This window comes from Manis javanica, chromosome 6, assembly GCF_040802235.1.
Source record: "Manis javanica isolate MJ-LG chromosome 6, MJ_LKY, whole genome shotgun sequence".
Taxonomy (NCBI): domain Eukaryota; kingdom Metazoa; phylum Chordata; class Mammalia; order Pholidota; family Manidae; genus Manis; species Manis javanica.
The window spans coordinates 12,674,412-12,698,393 of record NC_133161.1 but is presented as its reverse complement, the minus strand read 5'-3'; the positions used below and the strand labels follow the sequence as shown (position 1 = coordinate 12,698,393).

Sequence of the window (23,982 nt, the reverse complement as noted above, 5' to 3'; positions counted from 1 at the left end):
GTCCTTTTGGATGGAAGTTGGAGAAGGCATATAAAGATGTAAATATATTACACATTGAGGGAGATAATGCTAAACCAGTTGCTTATTTATGCAGCTAAGGCAGACTGTTGTTGGTCGGAGATGGTGTTAGAGTTGCTTGTAGGAGATGCAGAATGAATGAAGAGGAGAAGTTGATGGGACACTTTGGTGAAAGACTTTGTGATGTTTGGGACTGAGCACCTGGGAAACAAAGTTCCACCAACATAAGGAACAGGTCATTTTCTCTCCAACTCTGCACAGAACCCAGCCTATTCCGGCAATGTGTAAACAATGGTTCCAGGATTATCAGAGAGCTACATCTTTGGCATGATTAGTGGGGAGCCGTTAAGGATGCCCTCAACATTAGTATCACTGCTGCCCTTTGAGGCCATGTGGAGGGCAGAGGACAATGGTCAGGAGCAGCTGAAGCAGGAGAGGAAGAACACAGTAGGTCCTGGGTGGAAACTAGTTTGTGAACACCTGAAAAGTGCAGGGTCAGTGTTAGACCATTGCAGGGACACCATTCACATTCTACTCAAAGTAAATCTCAGTTGTGCTCCAGGGAGTGAAATTCACCCAGGATTCAGTGTCAATCACACCCCATGGAACTGGGCAGTGTAGCTGCCTAGGCCTGGGAAGTATCCTTTTTGGAGACATCCAGAAATAATTACAGGCTGCCTTACATGGGCTGCTGAGTTCAAGCTATCAAACTAGTAGGGACTCAAGCCATTGTGATTTTGGCTTTTGAGTTAAAATGCCCTCATTTTATTCATATGGTTTTATAACACCTGAGAATCTTGGTTGCTTAGTTCTATACCACTTTTGTTAGATAATTGTTGTGTTCTCTTATAGCAGAGGCCCAGCTGGAATCTAAGCAGTGTTCTTGATGAAAGTGTATTTGGAGGACTGGTGGGACATGCCTGCCAAGAGTCCATTTACAGGAGGGCTTGGAGTGCCTTGTAGATGGGTCAAGGACCATGAAGCAGTGTTGAATAGAATGATTCACATAGTAGTAGATTATTATTTAGATTGTTCCCCATTTCTACAGCTCTCACTCATACCTGAATTTTGATGTAAATCTGCAAAAAGGTCACATTTAATTTGAATCTGTCAGTATGGAGTTTACAGCAACCTCCAGTGGGAGAGTCACAGTGTAGAGTGACTAGAGTTAGGCCGTGCCATCTGAAGAAAAGAATAATACACTTCTCAGAAACATTTCCTGGAATATTACTGGGCCTTGAGAGAGACAAAATATTTGATCATGGGGAACCAAGGGTCCATGGGTTCAGAAATGCCTATTAGGGGTTTTGTCATACCTACCAAGTTTTAAAGTCAGATGATCCCAGCAGCAGTCGATGAAAAGACTGAAATGGTATATTTAATATCAAGCTTGAGCAGGGCCAGAGGGAAGGAACAGGTAGCCTAGACCGCTTCACCCACCACAATCACACAGGTACCCTCTCCTCGTTCATACCTGTGGCTGTGTTGTAGGAGGAGGTCTTATAAAACCAGCTAAAGGAGGAGGGAGAAGCCCAAACTTGGCTCACAGGTAGATGTGTCAGCTAGATACATGATGAAAACTGAGTATGTACATGGCTACATTGTATTCACATTTAGGGATGGCCTTGAACAATAGTGAGCAGGGAAATTGTTCTCAATAGGCAGAGCAGTGAGTGGTACAATTGGTTACTCACTTCGTGTGGAAGGAAAAATGGGCTAAGGTGAGAATATATTCAGATAACTGGGTAAGAGTCAATGATCAGGGGTCTAGGAGGAAAAGACTGGCTGATTGGATACAAGGAAATCTAGGCAATGTCCTTGTGAATGGACATTTAAGAGGTGGCACAAAGTAGTCAAATCTCCAAATCCAATGTTAACATTCACCAGAGAGCATCCACCATGGATAAGCTATTAATCAACCAAAGAGACAAAACGATGAGGTCAGTTGATGTCGGCCGTCCTATGTCATAGGACATCAACATTAGTATCCAATGCCGACACAATTGGCACATGAACAGATTGGCTATGGAGGCAGAGATGGAGGTTATTCATGGGCCCAACAGCTTGGCCTCACACTTGCCAAAGCTACTCTAGATATTGCTGCCAACCTGCCAGGAACAGAGACCGGCTGAGCCCCTGATACAGAATCATTTGTTGTAGAGACCAGTTGGTCACTTGGTGGCAAATTGACCACATTAAATATCTTGCTTTTCTTACTTTAATACCAAAAATACCTGGTAATCCCTCAAAGTCAACTAGTAAGGCTCTACTTCATTTTTTTATACTAAGAACAAAGCTGAATAAACATTCTTTTATGTGTAATCTTACCTCTTGGTGCTTTTATCTCTATGGGATATAAAGCAGATGTAGCATTGCTTGAAAAAGATACCAGTAAATATAATTTGAATAGATTTTCCCAATTGTTTTACAAAACAACTCTAGTACTTCCTATTTCCACCAACAATATATGAGAATCTCCTTCTCCCCACATTCTTGACAATAGGTATTATCACTTCCTAAAATTTTTGACGAATTTAAAGTGATCTCATTATTACTTTCATTTACATTTCTCTACTAGTGAATTTACTGTATTTTTTGTGTTTATTGGCCATTTAGATTTTCCATTCTCTAAAGTGTTCATACCTTTTGACCATTTTCTATTAGTTTTTTATTCTCTATTACCTCAGTGTGAGAGCTCATTATATATTATAGCTATTGAATATTTATCTCTCCTCTGTAATACAAATACATTCTCTGAATCTATTACCTATTAATTTAATATGTGATAGCCCTTCCATATTTATTCATATAAAAGTTTAAAATTTTTATAGGGTCATATATGTCTTTTTTTTTTCTTTTATACCTTCTGGCTTTCTGATATCTTCTACCTGTTAATTAAATATTTATTTTCCTAGAATTTTCCCTATAAGGATTTTGTTTGATTGGTTTTAAGTATTATATCCATCTATTATTTTAATATCTGGCACAAGATAAAGATCTAAGTTTATTTTCTTTTAAATAAACAGCTAGTTGTGCTAGCACTATTTATTGAATAATTCATCTTTCCCATAATGATTTTAACCACCACATTTATCACTTATTACTTTTCACATATATATGTTGAGATCTCTTTCAGGGTTCTTTTTTTATTTTTATTTATTTTATTTATTTTATTTTTATTTATTTATTTATTTATTTTGGTATCATTAATCTACAATTACATGAAGAACATTATGTTTACTAGGCTCCCCCTTTCACCAAGTCACCCCCACATACCCCTTCACAGTCACTGTCCATCTGCATAGTAAGATGCTGTAAAATCACTACTTGTCTTCTCTGTGTTGCACAGCCCTCCCCGTGCCCCCCACGCACTATACATGCTAATCGTAATGCCCCCTTTCTTTTTCCCCACCCTTATCCCTCCCTTCCCACCCATCCTCCCCAGTCCCTTTCCCTTTGGTAACTATTAGTTCATTCTTGGGTTCTATGATTCTGCTGCTGTTTTGTTCCTTCAGTTTTCCTTTGTTCTTATACTCCACATATGAGTGAAATCATTTGGTACTTCTCTGATGATTAGCAATATGGAGCATCTTTTCATATGCCTGTTGGCCATCTGGATTTCTTTTTTAGAGAACTGTCTATTCAGCTCCTCTGCCCATTTTTTGATTGGATTATTTGCTTTTTGTTTGTTGAGGTGTGTGAGCTCTTTATATATTTTGGATGTCAAGCCTTTATCGGATCTATCATTTATGAATATATTCTCCCATACTGTAGGATACCTTTTTGTTCTATTGATGGTGTCCTTTGCTGTACAGAAGCTTTTTAGCTTGATATAGTCCCACTTGTTCATCTTTGCCTTTGTTTCCCTTGCCCGGGGAGATATGTTCATGAAGAAGTCACTCATGTTTATGTCCATGAGATTTTTGCCAATGCTTTTTTCTAAGAGTTTCATGGTTTCATGACTTACATTCAGGTCTTTGGTCCATTTTGAATTTACTTTTGTGTATGGGGTTAGACAGTGATCCAGTTTCATTCTCTTACATGTAGCTGTCTGGTTTTGCCAGCACCATCTGTTGAAGAGACTGTCATTTCCCCATTGTATGTCCATGGCTCCTTTATTGTGTATTGTTTGGGTTAATGTCTGGAGTCTCTATTCTGTTCCACTGGTCTGTGGCTCTGTTCTTGTGCCAGTACCAAATTGTCTTGATTACTGTGGCTTTGTAGTAGAGCTTGAAGTTGGGGAGCAAGATCCCCCCTACTTTATTCTACCTTCTCAGGATTGCTTTGGCTTTTTGGGGTCTTTGGTGTTTCCATATGAATTTTTGAACCATTTGTTCCAGTTCATTGAAGAATGCTGTTGGTAATTTGATAGGGATTGCATCAAATCTGTATATTGCTTTGGGCAGGATGGCCATTTTGATGATATTAATTCTTCCCAGCCAGGAGCATGGGATGAGTTTCCATTTGTTAGTGACCTCTTTAATTTCTCTTAAGAGTGTCTTATAGTTTTCAGTTTATAGGTCTTTCACTTCCTTGGTTAGTTTTATTCCTAGGTATTTTATTCTTTTTGATGCTATTGTGAATGGAATTGTTTTCCTGATTTCTCTTTCTATTAGTTCATTGTTAGTGTATAGGAAAGCTACAGATTTCTGTGTGTTAATTTTGTATCCTGCAACTTTGCTGAATTCCAATATTAGTTCTAGTAGTTTTGGAGTGGCATCTTTAGGGTTTTTATGTACAATATCATGTCATCTGCAAATAGTGACAGTTTGACCTCTTCTTTACCAATCTGGATTCCTTGTATTTCTTAGTTTTGTCTGATTGCCGTGGCTAGGACCTCCAGTACTATGTTGAATTAACAGTGGGGAAGAGTGGGCATCCCTGTCTTGTTCCCGATCTCAGAGGAAAAGCTTTCAGCCTCTCGCTGTTCAGTATGATGTTAGCTGTGGGTTTATCATATATGGCCTTTATTATGTTGAGGTACTTGCTCTTTCAGGCTTCTTATTTCATTCCATTGATATATTTGTCTAATCCTCTAGAGTTCTGTAATGCTGTAATAACAGTGATATTTCAATGTGTTCTAATATCTACTAAGTCAGCCTTCACTGTTTATTTTGCTATACTCAGTATTTATTTTTCCATATAACCTTTAAAGGCATTTCATCCAACCTGTGCCCATACCCTATTAGAGTATTAACTGAAATTTTACTAAATTTATACATTGCTTTGGGAAAGTTAACTTTTTAATATTAGTGTTCTCATCCAGAACATTAATGCTTTTCCTTTTGTTTGGAGCTTGCTTTATGTTCTGAAATAAGATATTATTTTCTTCGTTCAAGGTCTGTATTTTTCTTGTAAAATTTATCTCTAAGTAATTTAGGTGTTTCTCTCCTATTATGAATGAAGTGTTTTACCTCATTTCCTTTTCTAAATGCCTATTAAAAGAATAAAGAAAGCCATTAACTCCTATGTACTTATCTTGTCTTCAGTTATCTTACCAAATTCTATTAATTCTAGCAGGCTTTTTTTTGACCTGCATCTCTTGAGTTTTATCTCCTCTTCCTCTAATATTTGTACCATTTTTCCTGTCTTAATGTATTAAACTGTCCAAGACAATGTTAAATAATAATGCTGATAGGGTATCCCTGACTAGTGAGTGATTTAATGGTCTAGTTTTGGTGTTTTGCTATTTAGAATATTTCCTGTTGGGTTTTGGTAAATAGTGTATTCTATTAAGAGTTTCTATCTCTTTTATGTAGAATTTTTATTAGGAATGGCTACTGGATTTTATCAAAATCTTTTCAGCACCTATTGACATGTTCATATGGTTGTTCTTCTTAACGTAGTTGATATTGTGTTATACTGATAGAATTCTTGTTGTCGAATTTGTAGAACCACATTTAAAAAATCTTCATTACTAGATTAAATGTAATAATTTAGAATCATGCTCTATATTCTTGACTTGGATATGTGTATCTATACTCATAAATGAGACTGGTCTATAGTTTCCTATTTTTTTAATATTGTCTTTATTTAGATTTAAAGTTGGCTGACTTCATAAAATGAACTAGTGGGCTTTTATCTTTTCATTAATAGCATGGAGTAGGTTAAATCACACTAAAACTTTATACTTTTTAAAGAATAGATGAAAATTGGCTAGGAACCTCTGGTTCTGATGCATTTTACAATGTTAGAGTTTAACACTTTCCCAATTCCATTTACAGTAATTTTTCTCTTCATGTTTACCATCTTTCTTGGGTCATTTTGTTGGTATAAGAAATCATCTGTGTTTGTCCCCAGTTTTCAAATATATTTACATAAAGGCATATATGGTATTCTCTTAGAATTCTTTTAATCACTCTATCTCTGGTATGTCTCATTCCTCATTCCTAATCCTGTATATTTTTATTCCCTTTATTTCTCCCTAATTAGACTCATAGAAGTTTATTAATGTTACTTATTCTTTACAAAGAACATGTTTCATGTTATTAAGAGAGAATACTTAAAGTTATATGGCATTATACATTTGTCTTTGGTGATGAAGAGAGACAATGTATTTCCCCAGAAGAAATATATCAAAGAAACTTTTTTAAGAAGCCACAAAATAGACAAAGTAGGCAATTATATGGTAGACAGAAAATAATGAGAAAAATGAGAAATAAATATGAGCTAACTGTAATTATCTCCACTGTCATTTATGAACTCAAAGTAAAACTTTCAAAATAAATGCTTGTGCCTTTAACAAATAGATGTGTTCACTTAAGCATATGCACCTTGCTAGGAGTACTCTTTACTTTGGGGGAAAATACAGTCAAACTTAGAAAATGTTTCTCCAATTATCAAGGTGTCTTATCTAGAGTATTATGTAGAATAATGTTTGGTTATTCTTTTTTTGTTGTCAAAGAATGTTTTAGATTAAAATCTTCATATCAATAAATAAGTAGATTGCATTTGTTAACATCTTTGTTCTAAACCAAGTAACAAATCTATAAAATTTCTAATAATACTGAAAACATTTTTTGACCAAAAAGAAGAAAGGATATGTAAAAAGAAATGGAAACCAGAATAATTCACATGAGGGAACTACTAATTTAGGATCTTTGGGGGTTTTTTTTTGTTTTTGTTTTAGTCTGTTAACTAAAGAGTGTTAAGAAGTATTACGTATGACAGTTCATAAAATCATTATGTTTGAGATACTAGAATTTCAAGTGTCACTAATTAAAATAATTCCATTTCATTTAACTATTTACAGTTTTCTTATAAATAACATCACAAACTGCTAGTCCTTGAAGAATCTTGCATTCTTTGTTGCTGTAAGTTGTGAGACACAGGTAAAAACACCAGAAAAAGTCACATATACATACAGGGAAGCAAAATTATATATTTTTTAAAGTACAAAGTACCTGTTTTGTAGAGAAGGAATTGAGAGAATAGAACCCCAAAATAATTAAATGTACTTTTTAACATTTTGCTATCACCAACATTAATTTCTAAATTCTGATCTTTTTTATTAACATATCATTGATATGCAACCTTATGAAGGTTTCACATGAACACTGAATTCTGATCTTTTTTGACATTTAATAATAACTATTACTTATTGATAGGTTACTATATGCTGGGCAATAAAATAAATGATAATAATCTTATTTGATCTTCCCACCAACCCTGTAAAATATATTGTGAGTGTTTTACCCAACATCTATTTATGTCATTGATTAGAATACCTATAAGTTTCTCAGGTCCCATTGGATTAGTGGAACAAATTCAGTGTCCATTCACATTCAAAACATATCATTTGTTCCTGAAGACTAACTTTATCATGCAATGTACCAGTGGGCTTTTCCAATATCCCTAATGCAGAACTGAGAAAAGTGCATAATCTTTTCTACATATATATCCATACCCCTACCACCTCCTCTGCTTTGACACATCCTTGCTCCTCGGCTCCTACCCTCCCCTCCTTGTCCACTTCTCTTCTTTCTCCCAGCCTTGATGTCTCTTTTGTTTACTTTCCCAGTGTGAGGGTCACATATCTTGCTTATCAGTATACAAAACACATCTGAGCACATTCAACTTAATTACAATTATAATGACTGCTTCTGCGAAGTTCAGGGTCTAGGCCTGTCCTCTACATGAATTGCCAGTAAGCTCACCCAACCCCCCAAACTGGTTCCTCTCCTCTCCTAGTTTTACACATCTCAGCAAATGGAGGGATGGAATTGAGCAATCATCCACCCTGCTATTCAGACCATTAACTTAGAAACCATCCTTGAATCCTCTTTTTCCCTCTCCACAGCACCCAGCCATTACTCTGCCTCCAAATCTTTACTCCCAAATATATCCTGAATCTACATCTCCCTCTTTGTCACTTCTAAGAGACTTGCCTAAATGATCTTGATCTCTTATCTAGACCCTACTAACATTCTAAAGGTCTCCCTACTTCCCCTCTTGCCACTTTTTGCTCCAGATATCACCTGGCATTGAGATGATCTAAAAATGTAAATTATTTTATCTCACTTTTCTGCTTAAAATTATCCAGTGGCTTCTTAATGCATTTAGAATAAAACCCAAATTACATATCCTGGCCTAAAAGGCCCATATGAACCACACCTATTTTTATCTCCAATCTCATCTGCTCACCTTCCATCCTATTTTCTGGTATTTTCTTAATAGTTGTTTTTTGCTTGTTTGCTTATGCTAATACGTGTATGAGCTTTATGATTTGTGTACCATCTAATGAACCAGACCCATATATATCTATTACAGAGGGGGAAGCCACTTTGGACAGCTGACCTATTAAAAGCCTAGGGAAAACTCATACATCTATGGTCAATTGATTTTGGACAAAGGTGTCAAGACCATTCAACAGGGAAAGAGTAATCTTTTCAACAAATGGTGCTGAGACAACTGGATACATACATTGAAAAGAATGAATCTGGACCCCTACTTCACACTATATACAAAAATTAACTCAAAATGTATCAAAGGCCTAAATGTAAGAGATTAACTATAATCTCCTAGAAGGAAACGTATTCATGACCTTTGATCATATAACAATTTCTTAAATATGACATAAAAAAACACAAGAAAAAATAGGTAATTGGACTTCATCAAAGCTAAAAATTTCTACATGTCAGGACAATACCAGGAAAGTGAAAAGACAACTCACTGAATGGGAGAAAATATTTGCAAATCATGTATCTAGTAAGAACATATAAATAACTCTGACAATTCAACAGTAAAAAACAAATAACCCAATTAAAAAAATGAGACCCTGGTAAAGGTAACTATGTAGGTAAATATAAAAAACAATGTGAATGTATATTTTGTTTCTAATTTTTTATGTCTCCTGACTTAAAAGACAGCTGCATGAAGCAATAGTTATAAATCTGTGTTGATGCTCATACAATATATTTTGTATCACATTAATAGCACAAAGGAGCAGGAAGGGAATGGAGCTCATAGGAGCAAAGTTCTTGTATACTATTGAAATTAAGTTGATACTAATGTAAACTAGATTATTATAAATTAAGATGCTACTTACAGTACTAGATAAGATCTCTCCTGTCTTTTATCACTTTTCCCTTCCTCTTATCCCAGCCTTGGAGAGGCCAGAAACCATGTCTAGCTGAGTAGGGAGCAAAAAGGGAAAGATAGAGGAGAGAAACAGAAGTCACTCAGGATCACCTTTCCCATAGCAATCTACCACTTGGGGGAAAGGAGGAATTTTAGTTTAAATGAAATTCATTTCAATGCATTTATTTATTCTATCACACATATGCATTGTTAAATATTATGGCTTTTTTGCATATTTTTAAGCTCTATGTAACTGCTCCATTGAACAAGCAGAAATGCATGAAATAGAATTGGACATGTCAATAAAGTTATTTTTTGTTTGTAAGTCTATGCAGTCCTGAACCCTCAGCATCTAACAGCGTCAAGCACATTGCAAAGTGGTTTGGGAGACGCCTCTGGAGGCAAACTGCTCAGTCTGAATCACAGCCCTACCACACACTAGCCTGTGACTGGGATTCGTTTCCTCATTTGTAATACAGGGAATAATAATACTGCCTACCACTTAAGATTGCTCTGAAGGTGGAATAAGATGGATAATCCATACGAACTTCTTAGCATAATGCTTGGAACATAGCAAACACAAAATAAGTGCTAGTTATTATCAAGATTGTTGAATAAAGAATTGCATCTGAAAACTTTCTCTGGGTATGTTCATGCCACAAGTACTCTGGGATCCAAGTAAGGTTAGCATCAAAAGGCCTTTCTTTTTCTCTCTGGTCTAGCAAACCAGGGGAAGAGACTATTAATTAGCTGGAAGGCAGACAGTGGTTTGCAGCACTCATGCAGGATCTGAGGCTACAGCGTTTCAAGCCTGTGATCGTCCTTTTCCCAATCAGTATGTTTCTCTCTGTCTGCCTTTTTGTGTCTGGTTTTCTTTTTGAGAGTGCCTTGCTCTTTTTCTAGTATTTGCCTTAAATCTATTTTTTTCCTTTAAAATTATGAAATACTACCAACACAGAAAATAACAGACAATAAAAAATCACCAGGGCACCTTGACCAAGATTTATCAAATACTACAGTTTAACCTTTGCTTCGAATTTATATTTAAAAAAAAAGACATGGTTGAATCCCCCTATGTTATTACATTCCCTCCTCCAAAGGTAACCACTACCCTGAATTTTACCTTTATTCTCATGGATGTTTATACTTGGCATTTCAAGATACAGAATTATTTTGCAATTAAAAAAATTATATAAATGTATATTGTGTACATCTATACATATTCTGTATTTGTTACTTTGTAATTAGCTTTTTTAGGTCAACATTACGTTTTTGAGATGTATACATATTGATTTATGAAGCTCTAGTTCATCCATTTTAACTGTTATATGAATATAACAACATTTGTCTATTTATCCTTTTGTTGATAGCCATGTAAGTCTTACCTCCCCCTTTTTTCAACTGTTACAATGCTGCAGTAAACATGGTTCTCTACATCTTCTTGTACACAAGCACAAGAGATTATTGGACTCCCTGGACCATACATTAAATAACAAGAGTCACGTGTTTGTATCTGGCAGTGGAATTATTATGACCATTTTCAACTATTCTAGCTTTTCCCAAGTTGCTGTCCAAAGTGGTTGCACCAATTTACCCTTCATCATTGGTATATGGAAATCTATGTTTCTCTACTTCATTGCTAGCACTTCATGTGGTCAGACACTACAAGTTCTGCTTATCTGATGAGCATGAAAGGGTATCTCATTATATTCATTTGCATTTCCCTGATCATTAGTATTAAGCATATAGACTTACTAGGTTTAAACATGTAGGTTTACTGTTGCTGTGTTTCCATACAATAAGTTCATAGGTAATGTCTGGCTGGTGAGATAAATATAATAATGCCCCTTAAAATTTGGATTTAGCTTGCTTTGTCTTTCTCTTTTCGTTTTTCTTTTTTTTGTCTTATGTTTCTTTCTCTCCCTTTCTCTCCCATCATTGCTAGCATATTGGCTTTTATCCTCATATAATTGCACATGGTTGGGAGATGGTTACTCTACCTCCAGCTTCAAATCTGGGCTCTAGAGCGGCTGGGTGAAGAACTGCAAGCATGGATCAGGAAGGCAGAAACGTTCTCAAGTCCCCAGCAGATTATTACTTATATCTCAGCCAAATCTTAGTTACATCATATAGGTGTTAGAATATGTCTCCCCAAAATATGCACTTAAGCATATTGATTTTTTTGATTTAAAGATACTTGAGAAACAGCCAGTGCTAGAAGGACCAGAGATAGGGAATTTAGGGCCAAGAAGGCTGTATTAAAAACCTTATTACTTCTTCATCATTTCACCATTCTGAGCCCAAACCCCTTTGTCTGTCAGATCTTCACAAATTTATTGTTTATTTGTCTAAAAGGTAGAAAAGCTTCCTGCTCCAGTCATTTCTTTGAGTCTTGTAACTTTATGGGACTCATGTAGGTAGGTACATAATTAAATTTGTTTTTCTTGTAACAGTCTGTCTTTTGATTACAGGAATTCTCAGCCAAGAACCTAGAAGAGGAAAGGGAAATTTTTTTTCCTCCTCTACTGTGGCCACCCTTAGCATCAGGGAAGGCCAGAAATAGCTTTATGGCCTCTGGGGTACAGCAGGCAAGAGAGAAGGGGACTAGAAATTGAGACTGGGTCAGCCCACCTTTGACTGCTACCTCACATCTCCCTGCACACACCCTTCTTTCCCTTCCATGGAGCATATCTGCACCGTCTAAGGAAACAACCCCAAAGTCTCACCCAGGGACCCTGTCCATCTTGATATCCGGGGTCTCTGGAGGAGTACCACCCTTCCCATCAGGTGAACTTGGCTTCTCCTAGTCCTGCAACCCGTAAGCTGAAAGGTCAATTGCTAGTGTCCAGGACCCATAATGCAGAATGGTGAGGAAGGCCAGGATAACTGCAATAAAACTCCCACTCAGAGAAAGGGGAGAATGGGAAATTACAGCAGTTGCTGATCTTTAGAAATGATCAAATCCTGCTAGACATTTACTACATCCTACTGGACAGTAACAGTGAGGACCCCCTGCCCTTGTAGAGAACAAAGTTCCTTGAAGAGCCCATCTGGCAGCTTCAGTCTTCTTTCTGGGATAAACCTGTGCCCACTACCCTTCCGTCACTGGAGATTATGCCATTCTCTTATGGATGGTACTATTTAGGGGCCCAGAAATTAGTTTAGGATTCAGTAGCCACAGACTGTTACCACACTTTGTTTTTTATTTATTTTATCTTGTTTTTAATCAACACAGTTCTCTCTTAAACCTAGTAGTTTTTTAGGTTATCTGTTTCCAATTAATTATTTGTGCAAGTAACCATAGACAAGATTTTTTTAGAGATGGTCTTCGAGCTGGGAATTTTTGGCTCTTAGGCTGGCTTCACTGTTCTGCCAATCCCCCACTCTCAGAATTTAAGGGCTCCAGCCTTGAGGTAATTCTTAAGAATAGGCAGGAAGAAAACCCCCTTAGCCCCATCTTCTTCCGTTGGCATTCCTTCTTTGTCAAGTGAAGAATTCTTACCGTGGAGGTACTGGATGAAGTTGTGCACACATTTTGGCTAGCTTGAATTTGTTCCTCTTTTAGGGATCTTTGCTCAATGTGGCAAGACTATGGCTTCCCAGCAGGCTCAGAGGAAAAGCCAGTCTTTGCAGTGGTCCCAAGGGCCTTATGTGCTCTCACTGCCCTACCTCAGCACATACCCCTCTGCGCCCCTTTTCACTACCCTCCTCCTTTTGTCTCCCATTCTGCCAACCCTCCAGAGGTGCTCCTGCTGCTCCTGCCATGTGCATGGTGTCATCAAGGTAGCTTTGTGGCTCCTCTTTCACTTCTTTCAAGTCCTTGTTTACCTGCCACATTATCACAGGAGCCTTTCTGACCACCTCAGATAAAAGCAACATCCATCCTTGAAACTCCCTATCTCCATTTCACTGCTGATTTTTTCCAACCCTTCATAGATTATATATTGTATATTTATTTATTTTGTTTGTTTCAGGCAAATTGTGCTCAGAGACTTAGATTGTCTTTGCCAATCATTTATTTAACACAGGTTCATGACAGGAATTATAGTTTATAATAATAATATTTTGCAAACCAATAGCATAGAGGATAATGTCTTTGTAAGTCAATAAAGAAATAACATACTCCAAATGATGATAGATTAATATAGCACTATTACTTCAGGCAAAGGGGAGGTGAAAGAAAGGAAGTCCAGATTTAGTTGAGGAGCACCTTTCTATGAGTTAGTTTTCGGTAGAGTCAGTTCTTCCAACTAGAAGCTGGGTATTGGCTGCTGGCTTAGGTCGCTCACTGCTGGGGCACAGCAGCACCAGTGTTGGCAGGTAAGGTGGGTGCTCTGAAGGCTATTGCTCCAGGAACCAATGTAGGAATATATTAGACCACTGCCTCTGAGGAGTAGCCTCACCAAGGCAGGAACAAATGTCCCTTCTCTTTTTGAGACCATTGAACAGCTTAGCACTCGCGGCCAAGAGTAGCCTGGCCATGGCAGGAGCAAGTATCTCAAGATCTTTGGAGAGCTATTTAGGTCAGCTAAGAGTAGCCTTGCCCAGGCTGAACACTCTTGAATTGCTAGTCACACCTCTTGGTTTTTAAAGTTCACAAGTCCATCATAGGATGCGCACCACTGCCATTTACTATGGCATCAATGACATAATGGTCCTCTCCACTCCAGGTGCCAGAATCTATAAGAAAGTCCTAATATTCAACTTCATCAAAATGGGTTATTCAAAATTAGTTCAATCTGTGAACAACTTTGTCCAAAACAAGCTTTCAAAACACAGATTTCAAATGATAACAAGTTAGTACACCACAGTTTATTATGTTTCCCCACTAGACTAGAAGCTCCATGAAGGCAGGGACTTTTTTCAGTTTTACTCACCCCTGTATCTCATGTTTCTACAACAATGACCAGCATGTAATAGTTGTAGCACATGATAGAAACTCAAATATTATCTTAAAAAAACCACCCTGCATATGTTAACATTCAAAAATGTCCTTATAATTCAACAACAGATGAAAGTCCTGGTAAGCATGTGGTATATATTCCAAGGTAAAACAGGTGACATTCTGCCCAAATATTTCATCACTGCACATCAGATTTCACCAGGTTTCCAATGATTATTGATTGGTACCTTCTGGCCTACTTCCTCTTAGCTTATTCCACAATTTATATTCTTATTTCTTTTCCTTTTTTTTTTTAGTTTCTCGTTCAAAATCAGTTAGGAAGGAATGTTTTTAGTTGCAAAGAAACCAACAATATCGATGTGTTAAATAAGTGGAGGATTGTCTCAAACCACAAGAAGTTTGGAGATAGGTAGGTAGTCCAGCTCGGGCCCAGTGGATTCTCTGAGTGCAGGCTTCTTCCATCTTCCCACACTTAGTGTTTAGGCCTGTGCCCCATGTTGGCTGCCATTAGACACAATATGTAGCTGTGGCATCTCCATGCTTTAGACCCACATTATAAACAGGAGGAAGGAAGAAAAGGTATAATTAATGAAGAACTTTTCCAGAAATCCTCAGTATTTTCATTTTTGTCTCCATGGCCAGAACTGTGTCACATGGGCCCTTCATTAGGCAAGGAAATCTGAGAAAGTGAACAAGGGAACACTGTTACCAAGAATGAAATCTGGAGTCTGTTAATAAGGAATAAGAGGAGGGTGGTTATTAGGTAAACAACAGAAAACTCTGACAGTGTTTCTTTCCTCTGTGAATTGCTATTTATACATTTTGCCTATTTTTATTGGGTTACTTATGATCATTTTATTTATTTTTATGAGGCTGTTGTCTAACTGCAATGTTAATTCTTTGTTGATTTTATGCATAACAAATAGTTTCTATGATTCTTTCACTCATTCTTTCTTTTTTTTTTAAATTATGGTAAAAAACAAAACTTAACCATCTTAACTATTTTTAAGGTTATAGTTCAGTGGCATTAAGTATATTCACATTGTTGTGCTACCATCACCACCATCCATCCACAGAGCTCTTTTAATCTTGCAGAAGTGAAACTTAGTACCTATTAAACAGTAACTCTCCATTCATTCATTCATTTGTTCATTCTTATATTCAGTCATTGAAGTTAGAAAGTTGTTAGTTACTACAGCATAGGATAGCCTATCCTGACTAATAGAGGTGGAAAGAATAAAAACAAAGAGACCACTTAGAGAGCTATTTTAATAAAGTTTGGATGATAGCTCAAAGAAGCTAGAATGATAGAATTTATGATAAATTCTGATTTCCTCATAGATTGGCTGTGGGGTTCTTGAGTAAAAAAAGAGTTGAAACTCTTAGTTGCCCAATCCAAGATCCGTTCTCCTCTGTCTTTTGAGTAACAAAGTCCCAAATTTTCAGTAGGCATATCACTGTCCAAAATAAAAGATGGCAATTTTTCAGCATTCCTTGCACTAGTTAAGGCTGTGTGATTAAGGCCAATGAAATATAAGTCAAAGTGTTTTGTGGAATTTCTAGTTCTTTAAATGGAGAAGAACATGACCTCTATCCTTCTCTTATCCTAATTCCTAAAACTTAAGCAGTCATCTTAGACAAAGGTGCCATGCATGAAAGTGGCAAACACCAAGAGAGAAGCAGCTAATCCCCAGTGGCTCTGTAGAACTATCAGGTGAGTGAAAAATAAACCTCAATGTTCTTTAAACCACTGTGATTTTGGGATTTTCTGTGATATCCAGAAAAACCCAACTCTAACTGGTAGAGAAGGATATTTTTTTAGAAAATTAACAGTTCAGTGTTGGACTTAAGTGTAAGATGCCCATTGGACATTCAAAAAGAAATCAAATTGTCATCTGTAAATGGAGTAGAGATATAACATCAGGTGGCATGAGAGTTTAGAAGGTACTTAAAGGTATGGGACTGGATGGAACTACTGGGGATAAGAAGCAGATACAGAAGCTTTCAATTTTAATATAGTTGAATTTTTAAATATTTTTCACATAACTTTAATCTTGAAATCTTGTACAAGAACTCTTTTTATAATCTGTGATCATAAAGATATTCTGTATTTACCTATAGCATTTTCAAGTTTTATTTTTTACATTTTTAATCCAGCTGAAATGTATTTTTGTATATAAGGAAAGTATCTAATTTTATTTTTATTTATATGGATAACCAGTTATTGCAGCAGCAATAATTGAATAGTTTATACTTTCTCTGCACATTTCACATAAACCTGTCATATGTCAAATTTTTATACATGTGTGGGCATGTTTCTATTCTGTTCTATTAGTTCATTTGTCCATCTTTGCATTTATCTCACAGCATCTTAATTATTATTGTTATAATAAGTCTTGATACTGGTAATATCAGAATGTCTGTTTTGTTCTTAACAAGTTTTTTAGTTATTCCCGCCCCTTTGCTCTTCCACATTAATCTGAATAAACAAAGGAATGCTCTTAGTATTTTGATTGGAATAGCTTTGAGATTTGTAGATTAATTGCAAACAATTAACATTTCTAATATTGATTCTTCTAATTCTTCAGATTCACGAAAATATATCTCTTCATTTATTCAGGTTAATTTCAATATCTTAAATAAATTGCTTACTACTAATGCTAGGGATGGTATTGATTTATATCTTATAACCAGCAGTATTGCTGAACTTTTGTTTTTACTAGTGATTTGCTGATTTTCTTGTATTTTTAGGCCAACATTGGTTTGTTTGCAATGAATTTGTTTCTTTCCAACTCCTATACCTTTCATTTCTTTTCCTTGCCTTATTGCATTGGCTAAGAATTCCAATACACTGTTGAAGAGGCGTGACAATAAAAGGCTTCCTTTTATTCTTCCTGACTTTGATGAGAATATTTCTAAATATTCAACATTGAGAAGTTTATTGTGGATTTTTGACTGATTCCTATTACCTGTCAAAAAGTAAATGTTGCCTTCTATTATCAGTTTTTCCTCTTTAGTCTATTAATGTGTTACAGTAATATGAATGAATTTTCAAGAATTGAACCATCAATTTATTCCTAGGATAGAGCCTATTTTGTGATTTTTATCAATGTGCAAATGAATTTAATTTGCTAATATCATACTTAGGACTTTTACAAATATGTATATAAGTTACATTAGCCTGTATTTTTCTTGTGCTGTCTTTGTCTTTTTTTTATATCAAGGTCATAGTTGCCTAATACAGTTAATTTCTTGTTTCCTGTTTTCTTTTTTTAATTCTCTGAAGCAATTTGTATAAGATCGGGATTCTCTGATGATTAGGTAAAGTTCTCCTGTAAGACTTTCTGTGCTTGGTGTCTGTTGATAGGCAGTAATTTTATGTAGCTTCTTGAGTCAATTTTCTTATTTTTCTTTTTAAAAATATATTTATAAATAAAATTTCTCACATATATTGACAAAAATGTTATAGAATTATCTTATAATTAACAGATTTTGTCCTTTTCACTCCTAATATTGTTTGTCCCACCCATCATTTATTTTGGTTTTCTACTTTTAACTGGAAGTTATTTTCCTTTATTAGTTGTTTATTTAAGAACAAGTATTTGATCTTATTTTTTTCCTTTATTTATTTCTGCACTTATCTTCATTATTTTCTTCCCTCTCCTAGATTTACTATTTATTCTTTTATTAGAGTCTTGACATGAACATTCAGCAAATTAAAATTTTTTCTTTTTATCCTTTAAATAAATGTTAAAAATATATCTCTATATACTGTTTTACAAGTTTTAATATATAGTATTTTCAAAATCAAAATCCAGGTTTATGTGTTCTATAAAACATAACACCTAAAACAAAAGCACAAGATACAGTATTTTCATAGTCATTTGATTCTAAATACTTCAGAAGTTATTTTGTAATTTCCTTTCTAACTCGAGTTATTTAGGAAATCATTTTAAAGTTTTCAAAGCAGAGATTTTTTAAGTTTCTTTTTGGTTGATTTTTAATTCATTTGCTTTGTATTAAGAAAGACTGGTCTATAAGACTTTTTTAAGACTTCCTCTGTGACCAAGTATGCAACCAATTTTTAAAAGTGTACCATTAATACTTTGCTCTATATTTGGGGAGGTTATTATTGATCTTTGTTTGACAAAGTCTGCTATTTTTGAACATTCTAGATTCTTTCTAATTTTGCCTGCTTTATTTCTGATAGAAGTTAAAAATTTCCAACTAAGATTGTTGATTTGTCAGTTTTCCTAATAATTGTTATCAAATTTTGCTTTGTATATTTTGAGAGGTTTATAGTGAGGGCAAGTTCATAATTAGTGAATGTAAGTGGATTTTTTCTATTATGGAGGTCACTTTTTATCCCCATTAAGATTTTTGACTTAAATTCTATTATATATGACATTTCCCATATATCTTTATTCATTCATTTTGCTTTTCTTGTGCTTTTGTTTTAGGTGTTATATTTTATAGAACAAAATAAACCTGGATTTTGATTTTGTCTCCAATCTTAAGATTTCTATCATTTAATAGGTACATATATTCTATTTACTTTTACTTTAATAATCTTTATGGTGGAGTTATTTCTACCAGTTATTTTGGTTCTTTTTCTGTTTACACTGCCACTTTTATTCTTTTCTTTCAGATTGATAAAATTTGCTGTATTGTTTCTTTTACCTTCATTGTTTTGGAAATTACAGACTGTATTTTCATTCTTTGAGTGAATTTAAAATTTCTTGTGAGTTTTTTATTATTACTGTTATTATTCTTATTTTCATGGTGGTAAAATACACATTATATGTATTCACATTGTCATACAGCCAATCTGTAGAACTCTTTCATTTTTCAAAACTGGTGCTCAACATTACTAGTCATCACGGTAAAAATCAAATCAAAACCACAATAAAATACCACTTCACACTTATTAGGATAGCTACTGATGTTGAATATCCTTTCATATGCTTTTTGGCATTTTCATATGTTCTTTGGAGAAATGTCTATTCAAGTCTTTTGCCCATTTTTTAATCACATCTTTTGGGGTATTTTGTTGTTGAGGTATAAGCATTCTTTATATATTCTGGATATTAACCCCTTATTAGATATATTCGTAAATATATTCTCACATTCTGTGGTTGACCTTTTACTCTGTTGCTTGTGTACTTTGATGTACAGAAGTTTCTGGTTTTGATATAATCCAGTTTATCTATTTTTACTTTTGTTGCCTGTGCTTTTGGTGTCATTTCCAAGGAATCACTGTTAAATTCAATATCAAGAAGCTTTTCTACTATGTTTTCTTCTAAGAGTTTTATAGCTTTAGCTGTATGTTTAGCTCTTTAATCCATTTTGAGTTAATTTTTTTATATGGTGTAAAGTAAGGGTCCAAACTGACCCTTTTGCATGTGGATATCATTTTTCCTACTCCATTTGTTGTAAAAACTGTCCTTTCTCCATTGAATGGTCTTGGCACCTTTGTTCAGAATTATTTGGCTATATATGTGAGGAATTATTTTGGGGCTCTCTTTTCTATTGTGTTGGTCTATATGTCTGTCTTTATGTCACACTGTTAAACATACATAGTTAATATATATATCATTTTAACAATGTCAAAAGTTATTTGGTATTTCTGTCCTCTCAAAACAATGTGACTCTTTCATACTTTATAAAATATCCTCCTCCATCTTTTAGTTTTTGAATAACTTTAAGTTATCTTTTCTGAACATACAAAAAAATGAGTTTTTTTTAAACTACCATTAGTAGTGATTTAAATTTGACTTTTTAAAAATCAGTTTTTATCTATTTCTGGACTTTCCATTATTTATTGATTCTGTGACTTTCCCCAAGACTCCCCCTTCTTTTTTTTTCTTTGGTATCATTAATATACAATTACAAGAGCAACACTGTGGTTACTAAATTCCCCCCATTATCAAGTCCCCACCACATACCCCATTATAGTCACTGTCCATCAGTGTAGTAAGATGCTACAGAGTCACTACTTGTCTTCTCTGTGCTGTACTGCCTTCCCCGTGACCCCCCTACATTATGTGTGCTAATTGTAATGCCCCTTTTTCCCCCTTATGCCTCCCTTCCCACTCACCCTCCTCAGTCCCTTTCTCTTTGGTAACTGTTAGTCCATTCTTGGGTTCTGTGAGTCTGCTGCTGCTTTTGTTCCTTCAGTTTTTTCTTTGTTCTTATGCTCCACAGATGAGTGAAATCATTTGGCACTTGTCTTTCTCTGCCTGCTCTTATTTCTCTGAGCATAATACCCTCTAGCTCCATCCATGTTGTTGCAAATGGTAGGATTTGTTTTCTTCTTATGGCTGAATAATATTCCATTGTGTATATGTACCACATCTTCTTTATCCATTCATCTACTGATGGACACTTAGGCTGCTTCCATTTCTTGGCTATTGTAAATAGTAAGACTCTCCCTTCTTTTTGCTGATGAGTATTTGTACTGATTTTTAAGTTATTATCTTTTAGCTCAAACTCCACTGTTCCCTTCTCTGCTCTGTGATGCTCAGTCTGCAACTTTGCAAACCTTTGTTAGCTGGCTCCCTGTTAGGCTTTGCCAACAAGGGACACTAGAAGTAGACTGGAAACCTGGAGAAAAGAAATGTTACTTTCTCCTTCTTATTTACAGGTTATCCCTACTAGCATTCCCCCAAAATCTTTACACATTCCACTCATCCCTTTGCATCTGAGGTCCAAGAAACAACTTTTTTTTTTAGGGAGATGAAGTTGGTGGGGAGGTTGAGGATTGGCAAATGAAGACCCATAATCTTACTACCCTGATAAAATTATTTTATATGCAAGTACTTTAAAAAATACACCTTGGTGGAGATATAATCTACATACCCTAAAATTCACTCATTTGCAATGAACAATTAAGTGATTTTCATATATTTAGAGTCATACAACTATCTGCACAATCTAATTTTAGAACATTTTCATCACCCCAAAAGAAACCCCATACCCATTATCAGCCTAATATATTCATTTTTCATTTGACATTCCTTTTAACCCTTAACCAGGTACATACATATTTTTATCCAGTTATAATCATGGTGTACCTAACATTTTGTATACTTTTAATGTACTCACTTTACATTACAAAAATTTTTTGTTTCTTTAGTTTAATAATTACTATTTAAATGTTTATGTAATATGTCACAGTGTGGGCTGTGACATATTACATTAACCATGTAATACCATGATTAACCATGATTAATGGGAAGAGTGATTGTTTCCATCTAAGGCAAGTTTCCAGGTTGCTGGCCCAGAAATTGGACTGAAATTTTCTCTTAGGTTCTGTCTTTTGTTTCTAGACAATTTTATTTGGGTGGATAAGCTATCAGATGAAGACAATGCCAGACATTGCAAGCCTTATCAGTATGCCCTCTGGGTTGGCAATCACCCTTGGACAGGCCACATTCACTTGCTGTGGCAGCCTGCTTTACAGCCGTGTGACTTTTTACTGTACAACTCAAGCAGGTGGTGGTCAGGATGGGTCAGACCTGCACAGGCTAAAGAATGTTCACAGGAGAAAGTCTGATCCAAAGGCTTTGTGTTAATTAGTCTTTCTCATCTGGTGGGCATTACGTCCCTTTTCATCATCTTACCCCCTCTATACCAGAGGCAGCTTGGACCCTGAGGATCCTGAGGTGCATTCCTTAGATTTTGTTTTTTGCTGGGAATATTACTCTAAGGTAATACTCCTGAGAGACATAAGCCTGCATATTTTACCAAGTTCTTAAAGCCACAGAAGCTTTTAAGGCTCATTGATTAGCCTTGAAATAAAATCTTGGCAGGACCACTCACTGTCTTTGGCTGCACAATTGCAGGGGCCACCATTCACAAAGGTACAATATGAAAGGCACATCCTGGTGTGCAGGGTGTAACCAGCACCAGTGTCCTTAGCAGCCTGGATCTTGGCCAGAAGATACAGAATAACAATAAGGAGTGGTAAGAAGGGTAGTTGTTAACTTTCTATAGCACTCATCTGCATATATAAGATTAAACTAGAATGTCTCATGGAATCTGTACATAAAATCAGTGAAGTTACTATGGCCCTCCTTCATGCTTTCTCCCCCATCTTTTTTGAGGTATAATTTTTAAATCAAAATTTTATATATTTAAAGTGTACAACTTGATATTTTGACATAAGTATATATTGTGAAGTAATTGCTACAATCAAACTAATTAGCATACCACCTCAAGTAACCATTTTCTTGTTCTGTGTGTGTGTGTGTGTGTGTGTGTGTGTGTGTGTGTGTGTGTGGTGAGGACACTTAAGATCTTCTCTCAAAATTTCAAGTATACAATACAGTATTGTTGACTATAATCACATTAGATCTCCAGAATTTATTCATCTTCTATACTGAAACTTTGTGCCCCTTGACCAACATCTCCCCATTTTCCTCTTCTCCTAGCCCCTAGCAACCACCATCTAGTCTTCGCTTCTGTGAATTTGTCTATTTTAAATTCCACTCTCCTCCATGCTTTTGTATACGCCATTGCTCTGGCTGAGGCATTCTTTTCCTACATCTTCACATGACCCATCTCTACTGTTTCCACCCTCCTAAGCTCTCTAGTTGGGTTGTTGCTCTCCCTGTGGGCTCCATTGCAGTGACACTATCCAGGTATCTGTACCTTAAGGCTTATTGAGTATAAGACAGTTGACTGTTTGCCTGTGTCTCCCCCACAAGCTTTAATCATGTCTTCCTAGCATATTGGAAGTATTCAGCAATATTCACTGGATTACTTTCCCAAGTAAAAGTATAAAGTACTTTCCCAAGTTTATTTATAGAGGGTCCAGGAGTCACATCCTGGCCTTTGGCCTCAAATCCCAAGTTCTTCTATTCTGTCATATTGGAGGTTTCTCTATCCCCAATTAAAGTCCCAACTATCAGGCATTCATGTGATTTAGTTTTGAAGGTGGTATGTAACTTCATGTGACCAATACATTGAACAAGCTAATCTTAGGGGAATGTAATCAGAGAACACATCTTTATTTTTGCCTCCCACTGTTTCTCTTCTGCAGCTGAGATCATCTCTAGATGGAAAGCTTTCTTGACCTGATGCTTCCACTCCACCCCCACCTCCTGCTAACCAAAGTTTCTGGGTTCTCTGAGGTTGACTGGTGAAAAAAGAAGGAAAAACAGAGCTGGAAAGCAGGGCTGGCAGGAAGGCCCTTGCCTCAGGTGCAAAATGTAAATTTTAATTTTTAATGCAATATTTGTAAAAGTCTAATGCAAAATAATCCAGGATAAACAAACTACCAAACAAGCTATCATCTTTTGTTTTATGGCCTTTAGTTATTGTGCAATGGGAACAGTGTTTCTAATCAGCATAGTTCAAGGGCAACTAGGTTATCCTGTCCCTCAATGGGTGTGTTTATGAGGGTTTGCGATGGTGTGAGAACAGATTGGGCAACACAGGACTCCATGTGTAATCATGCTTTTCTAATTGTAGAGTCTTTA

The 23,982-nt window shown here is 35.7% G+C and overlaps 1 long non-coding RNA gene across 4 annotated transcripts in view; it reads left to right on the top strand.

Moving 5' to 3' along the window:
- Nucleotides 1-23,982, top strand: part of LOC108387831 (uncharacterized) — a 76,792-nt gene that overhangs the window by 21,603 nt on the left and 31,207 nt on the right. Inside the window, exon 4 of one of the 4 annotated variants that reach the window (XR_001850921.3) lies at nt 23,544-23,788. The exons of the other annotated variants lie outside the window; for them this stretch is intronic. This is a non-coding gene — a long non-coding RNA (uncharacterized lncRNA). Of the gene's footprint in view, nt 1-23,543; nt 23,789-23,982 lie in introns of those variants that run through there. 4 annotated transcript variants of the gene reach the window in all.